The sequence below is a fragment of the Suncus etruscus genome, chromosome 14 (genome assembly GCF_024139225.1).
Source record: "Suncus etruscus isolate mSunEtr1 chromosome 14, mSunEtr1.pri.cur, whole genome shotgun sequence".
Taxonomy (NCBI): Eukaryota; Metazoa; Chordata; class Mammalia; order Eulipotyphla; family Soricidae; genus Suncus; species Suncus etruscus.
The window spans coordinates 37,691,492-37,700,540 of NC_064861.1; the positions used below are offsets into that span (position 1 = coordinate 37,691,492).

Consider the following 9,049-nt stretch of genomic DNA (forward strand, 5'->3'; position numbering starts at 1 on the left):
TCTTTCATTTTTCTTAAAGTCCATAGATGAGTGAAACCATTCTGTGTCTTTCTCTCTCCCTCTGACTTACTTCACTCAGCATAATAGATTCCATGTACATCCATGTATAGGAAAATTTCATGACTTCATCTCTCCTGACGGCGGTATAGTATTCCATTGTGTATATGTACCACAGTTTCTTGAGCCACTCATCTGTTGAAGGGCATCTTGGTTGTTTCCAGAGTCTGGCTATTGTAAATAGCACTGCAATGAATATAGGAGTAAGGAAGGGATTTTTGTATTGTATTTTTGTGTTCCTCGGGTATATTCCTAGGAGTGGTATAGCTGGATCGTATGGTAGCTCAATTTCCAGTTTGTGAAGGAATCTCCATATCGCTTTCCATAAAGGTTGTACTAGACGGCATTCCCACCAGCAGTGAAAAAGAGTTCCTTTCTCTCCACATCCCCGCCAGCACTGCTTGTTTTCCTTTTTTGTGATGTGTGCCCATCTCAGTGGTGTGAGGTGGTACCTCATAGTAGTTTTGATTTGCATCTCCCTGACGATTAGTGATGTTGTGTTGCTCACCTTTAAAGATCTAAAAGCTTGTCATTACTGAGATTATGGATTTTTGGATAGTGCATCTCTGTGTTAGTCTGTTTGGAGTAGTAAACACAAAGCAACTGTCAGAGCTTCTGTAGGAATCACTTGTAATATCTATAATGGCATCTGTGCCTTTTCACACTGGGCCAATGTAAGCTAAGTCTGGTAGCAGACATCCTTATTCTGCTGCTAGCCATGACCCTTGGAGGGACTGGAATTGTCTTTTCCTGTTTATAGCCCCCTTATCAAGCCCACTATCAAAGTCTGGGAGGATCTAGAAATAAAGGTTATGGTAAAGTTTGAGCTCTTTCTCCTTTTAGATGTTCCTGGGCATATTTACTGATCTCCATCTGCATTTCCTAACAGTAAAAATAAAAATCTGAATGCATGAAATTGCCTTATGTCTTAGGTATGAAAAAAGAATTATCTCCTAGGAGACTTTCTTCTCTGTTTTGCAAACCATGCTGCTTCCTTAACAGTCTTACATATACTTCCCATTTTAATACCTATAGGTAATAGCAAAGACGTTACAGTGAAAAAAATACCTTCAGGTATAATATGATTACAGAAACAATTTCTTTCTAAATGAATCTGTGAAAACAATGAGATAGGATAGCAATCTGTGAAAACAATGAGATAACAATAAATTATGAATTACAAAAAAAACAACCTTTAATAAGAAGTTTTGACCAGAATTAACAATTTGAGAAAACATTTCTCTAGTGCACTTTGAATATGATTTTATGAGATGTACTTATGGAAATAAAATCTTTTTTTCTTAAAGACACTTATAAATTCTACCTAATAGCTTAGATTATCATATATGTAAAACATGAATATATGTTTATGCCATGGCAAAATAAAAAAAGAAATTCTTGTAATTGCTTGCATCAAAGGGGAAACTTTGTCAACACATTTGTGACAAATGATTCATTTAAAAGTCTATTTTTAAGGGCTTCTGCCGTGACTAGCACACGCCGGGCAGCTTGTTTGTCCTGCGTGAGGAATCGACATCAAGAGATTTTGGAAGCATAATTTTTGACACCTGGGCAGCTGGTGATCATTGGTCCCAGCGCCCTAAAAAAATAAATAAATAAAAATAAATGTCTATTTTAATTAATCTTCATTCATTTAATGAATATATATTTTCTTCATTAAAATGTTGAATAGAAAAGAGCTTAAGTGGGCAATTCAACCAAGAGTAGATGAAAATGGTTCAATTATTAGATGGAAGATGGTGTTGATTCAGGTTAAAAATCAAAATTGCATTGGGGCCGGGTAGGTGGCGCTGGAGGTAAGGTGTCTGCCTTGCAAGCGCTAGCCAAGGAAGGACCGCGGTTCGATCCCCCGGCGTCCCATATGGTCCCCCCCAAGCCAGGGGCGATTTCTGAGCACATAGCCAGGAGTAACCCCTGAGCATCAAATGGGTGTGGCCCAAAAAAAAAAAAAAATCAAAATTGCATAAGCAGGAGTCAGTATGCATCAGAGAAAGGTTAATGTATGACAAACTCAATTATAAACAACTTCTTTTTTTTTTTTTTTTTGGTTTTTGGGCCACACCCGGCATTGCTCAGGGGTTACTCCTGGCTGTCTGCTCAGAAATAGCTCCTGGCAGGCACGGGGGACCATATGGGACACCGGGATTCGAACCAATCACCTTTGGTCCTGGATCAGCTGATTGCAAGGCAAACGCCGCTGTGCTATCTCTCCAGACCCTATAAACAACTTCTTAACTGTGTAATCACAATTATTTAATTAAAAATTATTAAAATTTTTTTAAAAATTTAAAAATTTAAAAAGAAAGGACGAGAGCAATAGGAGGGTGGGTAAAGCTCTTGAAATGCATATGTTGACCCAAGTTTTATCCCAGGATATCATATTGTCCTATGAGCCTACCAGAAGTGATTCATGAGTGCAGAACTTGAAATTAAAATCTGAGCACCACAGGGTTGGACCCAACGCACCCCTCTACCCCAAGTTTAAGTTGGAACCCCTTTGTAAAGGTTTGACCTCTAGCTAAAGATTAGTGGTAGGCATTGTGCCACCACAGTGTCTATACTTCACACCTTATTATATTAGTTCAGACATGCCCATGATACTTACATCAGTCTAATGCAATGGATGGTACATGAGGCATTAAGAAACAGCATTGCCTCTACCAGAGAAGACCTACCACTGCTTTGGCATTGACTTACTCCAAAGAGTACTCCCAACACCCAGGCGACTCAGCAACAGTCTGCATGCAGGGCAGATCGCTCTGCATTTAATGATATGCTGAAACTAAAGGATGTTCCACATCGGCCTGACATCAACGAAAGAAATGCACAGAATCCAGAGTCTTTAAATATAAAAGTCTGGTACCAACTATAGCTAAAGTGTGAAAAAGTTTCACCGGGACCTTGAGAATGACTGCAGTTGGATAGACTGGTATGCCTGGAACCCAGAGTCTGTCTTATGCCAATAAACTTCTGGGGTGAGGCCTTTTTGTAATCAGATCAAAGATTTTTTTTCCCATTTTCTCCATTTTTCTGGATCTATGAAAACATTGGCAATTGCCACTATCACACCTTTACTATATTTTTTTTACTCTTATCCTTTAAGGAAAAAAAATACAACTTACTGAACTTAAAAACAAATTACTGTAGTAGAATGCCTGTCTCGAATACAGGCAGGGGATGGGAAGTGGGGAGGGGGTAATGTTGCACTGGTGAAGGGGGGTGTTCTGGTTATGACTGTAACCCAAATATAATCATGTTACTTAAATAAAAAATATATTTAATAAAAAATAAAAATTAAAAGAAAAGAAACAGTATTGCTTTGAAATGTTCTTTCCTCTTCCCCTCCTCCACTGGTAGAAGTTATCGTATCTCTTCCATTTGGGTCTTAATCTGAGTCCCCAAATGATTCCTAATAAGCATGTATCAAGAAATAAATTCTGGTTACTTTTCTCCCATTAAATATTTTATTCAATATTATCTAAACTATTTTAACTAATCCAAAGAAGATAGATGGTTATTGAAGAACATTTGAAGATTAATGATTGGAAACATATATTTGATTATTATACCTGGGTATATTTATTTTAATATGATAAGCTAGTACCACAATGAGAAAACAATTAGAAAAAAATAAGACTACAATGTTTACTTAGAACAATTTATAAAAGACAGTGAAGTATGTTGGGTAAGTTTGTTCTCTCTAATATCCTAGCCAGTCAAGTAAAAAACAAATTAGGAGCTCAAGCCTCCTCAGTCTCAAGCATCTTAGAGCCTAATGAAAATGTCAAAACACACACACTTTCACAAGATAAAAACATGCTAAAGATAAAAAAAAAAAACATGTTAATTCTTGCCAATGTAAGAATTCAAAGTCTGAGACAAAGTTTACTGAGTTTTGTTATTATGTCATCTTCATTCACATCAATAATTATTGTTGCTTTGGGTGGTGTAGACATTAGAAAGCTATAAAAATAGCAACTGCTGATTACAGTTGAAAAAATATGTCACTATTTTTTGTTGTTTGCTTTTCTAAGTCAGGTTGTATATAAATAGTTATGTATTTTCTTGAAAGAAAAAGGGTAAATTTTCATAAAGCTTAGTAAAAGTTATGAGTTTGGATGATGGCATTATAAAATAAGATTGTAATCAGGACAAGGCATGAATCTCCATCCACCAAAATCAAGACAGAACCATAGAAGCCAGAGTGAGTTCATTTCAGATCACAGAGGAGAATTCTTTTTTTTTTTTGGGGGGGGGGGGGGTTTGAGGCCACACCTGGTGACCCTCAGGGGTTACTCCTGGCTATGCATTCAGAAATTGCTCCTGGCTTGGGGGACCATATGGGGCGCCTGGGGATCCAACCACAGTCTGTCCTAGGCTAGCACGGGTAAGCCACCGCTCCGGCCCCAACACAGAGGGGAATTCTTTTTTATTTTTTTTTTTGTTGTTATAATAATTTTTATTTTTACCAAAGTGGATTACAGATCTTTCACAGTAATATTTTTAGTACATATTTTTTAGTACATATTAATATTGAATAGGGGGAATTCCCATCATCAAAGTTGTCCTCCCTCCACCCGGTTCCCAGCTTGCAGAGGGGAGTTCTTAAAGGTAAGAACAGGGTGATATTTAATGAGTAGCCCTTCTGCCATCCTGCCTTGCTCTACAAGAGTGGACATGGCAAAGAGCAGAAAGCGACAAACAGAGAGATTTTCTTCTTCCCTTTCCCATTTGCAGCCCCAGATTTGGTTGGGATAGAGGACATCAGAGGAGTTTTGAGGCCAATCACCCACACTATGGTGCTCACAGACTGTTCTTGGCTTTGTGCTCAGGAGTGACACATGAAGTGATCAGGGGTGCTGGGGATTGGAGCTAGGTTCATAGCTGCTACAGCTGCATGCAAGACAAGTGCCTCATTTAGTTGTCCTAAGTCAATGTCAGCTTTTCTTGATATTGTGCATGATCAATGCATAGTCTGCTGCATCTCATATTGGCATTTCACCAGAGCCCCTGCCCACATTCATGACACACAACACCAATTGCAGGGCTGTTGGCAACACTAAATGCTCTCAATAATTTTCCTCACTTTATCTAAAATCTACTTTTGAATTAAGAAAAATGCTGAACAAAAACAAAACAAAACAAAACAAAACAAAACAAAGCAAACAAAAACAAGAACCTTTCTGAAAGCCATGCTGAAAGGCACTCTCACTAATAAGGATGAAAGCAAACAGTGGTGAGAATTGTTCAATAGCTGCCTTATCTCAGGTCTGCTTTATCATGTCGAACAAGGAGTGCCTTTGTCACAAGCTTTTTGACAACTTCTAAAAATTATCCAGCCTGTCATAATTTACCATGTAGAATGCTCACCTTTTTGTTTCAATAATATAAAGGAAGATATGAACATGTCTTAATATCTATGTATATATAATATCACTGCAAATAAAATTTATGAAAGAAATAGTATTTTAAAATATGTTCTCTAATACCTTAGCTAAACATAATTCTAGAAAGACTTTATTTTTTCTTTTAGGTCTAAAAACCTCTTCAGTTTAACCTTTGTAAAACAGCAATGGGAAAATTTATTAAATATATAATCAGTGTGCTATTCAGCTACAACAAATCACATAAAATATAATTCAGAGGTTTCTCCAAATATTTTAAAATTAATGCGATATAAATACAGGCACATAAATAAATGAGTAAATCAATAATTAAATAGATGTGAAGTATATAATAAAAAAGACACCACATATAAAAACAGATGATTCTGAGTGAAGCAGGAAAAAGTCATAATTTAGATTTTATTGCACTGCATATGATTGCAGAAAATCTCATTTTAAATGCACACAGACATTTAAGAAGACAGAGAAGAATTAATTTTACTTACATAGAAAACAGACCCAGATTTAGGTGAAAATTTTGAATGTTTAGAAAACTTTTGTGCTCAAAAAAATTATCCACTCATGCTGTTGGTACCAGAGATGGGAAAAGAAAGTAAGAGACTCATTAATTACAAGAGATTTAAGCAAGTCTTATATTTAGTTTTTTGTTTGTTTGTTTGTTTGCTTTGGGACACACCTGAAAATGCTCAGGGCTTACTTCTTATCCTGCACTCAAGGATCACCCCTGGCTGGTTTGAAGGTACCATATGTGGGACTAAGGATGAACCTGGGTAGGCCACCTGCATAGCAAGCACCCTGCATCTCTATTATCACTCAGGCCCTTGTATTTAATTGTTAATGATTTGTCTCAGCAACACTAGTAATTTTTGCCATGTGAATTTTCACATAAATAAATCCTACTAATGTGGTCAAATAATCCCCTTATAACAAGAGGCTTCCTGTGAAAAGTGAAGGCTTGCTTTCTATGCTCATGGTCTTTGATCAAAGACTTAAAGTGCTTAAAATGACCAAACATGGAAGAGAATGGAAAGAATCCATTTAACCCTATCATTTTCAGAGTGAGACTTTATACCAAAAAATTTAATCTATTAACCAAATACATTTTATAATTAAAATCTAGATCTGGGCCTTACTTAATAAATAATTTGGGCTTTAGTCCTTCTTAATTACATGCTCAACAAGCTATCATGCAATTTAATTTTAAATATTACATAACAAAATACAGATATGTAATATATATTATATATTACAGATGTAATACGGATTATTTACAGGTAAAATCATATATGGTAGAACTGTTACAAAAGTTTGGAACATAGAATTGAAGGAGAAATTTGTACCATTTGCATCAGCCTTTTTAAATAAAATGCTATATAACTGAAAATTTTGATTGATTCTGCTGATATAACAAACTATTTGGAAAGCTAAATTTTGCTTAGGTATCAACTGATTACAACCCCATGAGGCAGCTGAAATTTGCATTAAAAACCACATGTCATAACTTTTTATTATCATTTTCTCAGCCTCTTTTCCCATCATTTCTATAAGATGTAATGTCAGAAACTGAGATTGGGTTTTTCATTTATTTTGTTTTTAATAATGTGTAACTTCTTCATATATGATTATTTCCTCTCTACATGTTTTTGTTTTTGTTTATTTTGGGGGTCACATCCGGCAGCGCTCAGGGGTTACTCCTGGCTCTATGCTCAGAAATCACTCCTAGCAGGCTTAGGGGACCATATGGGATGCCAGGATTCAAACCACCGTCCTTCTGCATGCAAGGCAAACATCTTACCTCCATGCTATCTCTCCAGCCCCTGCTCTTCACATGTTTTTAAACTGATTTTTCTCTGTAAGGTTTTCAGTTCTAAAATTTCAGGTATAAAAGTAAATCTATAGGGCCAAACCATGGCATAAGCAGTAGGGTGTTTGCCTTGCACGTGCTAACCTAGGAAGGGCCGTGGTTCAATCCCCCAGCGTCCTACATGGTCCCCCAAGCTAGGAGAGATTTCTGAGCACATAATCAGGAGTAACCCCTGAGTGTCACTGGGTGTAGCCCAAAAACAAAAACAAAAACAAACAAATAGAAAGTAAGTCTACCTGTTCGGTAATCCTCAAGAACATTCTGTTTCACTTTCTAAACAACCTTAATGTTTTAAACTGCTCAATTCATCAACAGCCCATGTAGTACAACTTGTTTCTCTTCCAAAAATGCAACTACTGAACAGAGAGAAAGAACAGTGGCAATATGACAGTAAAAAACATAGAGTAGTAGGTTTGTAAAAACTAATTGACACTTTATGTAATATTTTAAAAGCATTAGATATTTCAAAGCCATTAAGAAAAGTTTTATTGTACAAGTGCTTTTATTTTTTTTTAATTTAAACACCTTGGTAACAAGGTTGCTCATAATGTGCAAGTCCTTTTAAAAAGAATAAATTTACCCACTACACTTTTAACTCTTCACTATTTTGCCTTTGAACAAAAAGTGCTGTGTCGTCAAGCTCCTAAATTTTCATGGTGGAACAAGAATTTGATAATTAAAATGTTCTATATATGCCTCTAACTACAGCTATTATTGTTAGTGAAATTGCTGCTTTTTTAGGATAGGGCATCTATTTTCAAGAGCACAATGCAGTTCTTCTGTTGATGCTTAATAACTTTTGACTCATAAAGTAATAAACAAACTTGTTTATTTTGTAGGGAAATCTGCAATCCTTATAAGTATTAGATGTGATTGGTGTTTTCTTTCTCTCAAATTTATTTCTACTGAGTTGCGTCATTGTTTGCCCTTCATTTTCATTTCAAATACTTCTCTGCTCCAGATTCATCAGTGGCTAACATCAGCATCTCAACAAGGTGATGTGTAGAGAAGTACGTTCAAGAAAAGATAAAACCATGAAGCTGGAAAAATAGTACAGCGAACAGGACACTTTTCTTGCACACATGTCAGCCATGTTTAAGTCCCAGTATTGCATGTGGTCCCCTGAGCTGAGCAGTAGTGATCCCTGAGCACAGAGCCAGAAGCAACCCAACCACTGAACAATGTTGGGTGTGACCCCAAAATTAAAAAAGAAAGAAAGAAAAGATGAAACCAGAATTCAATTTTCAGTTGGACCTCAACATATTTGCTTTTAGTAATGCTTAAATACAGGTTCTAATATTAAATGGTTGTGGTAAATAATATTACACTATTCCCTACTCCTTCTTAGTGTTTTGTCTGCTGACCTGTGAAGAAGGTTAAGTAGGTAAATAAGCTTACACTTAGGTCTGTCCAATCAGAGGAATTATAGAAACAAAATTTACCTTCATTTAAAAAAACTATTACAAACAAAAAATAAAAGAAAAACTATTACATAATCTAGGAAGATAAGAAAGCAATATAATAAACACAACTAATGTGTACTTCTGCAGTAGCCTGCCTACTTTTCCAATCTCAATATTTCTTTTGCTGGTGGCCAGAGGCTTTGGTCTCTGAAGCCAAGAGAGAAATTGTGAAGGAAGAGGCACTAAGAGGACCTCTGAGAATGGAGGGAGATCCCAAATCCTACCTGCTTTCCCCCATT

At 36.2% G+C, this 9,049-nt stretch overlaps 1 non-coding gene across 1 annotated transcript; it reads left to right on the forward strand.

Annotated features, from left to right (window-relative positions):
- Nucleotides 1-1,527: 1,527 nt before the first annotated feature.
- LOC126028828 (U11 spliceosomal RNA) lies at nt 1,528-1,660 on the forward strand. The gene has a single exon (XR_007502528.1). It is a non-coding gene; the product is annotated as a U11 spliceosomal RNA (small nuclear RNA).
- Nucleotides 1,661-9,049: the final 7,389 nt, after the last annotated feature.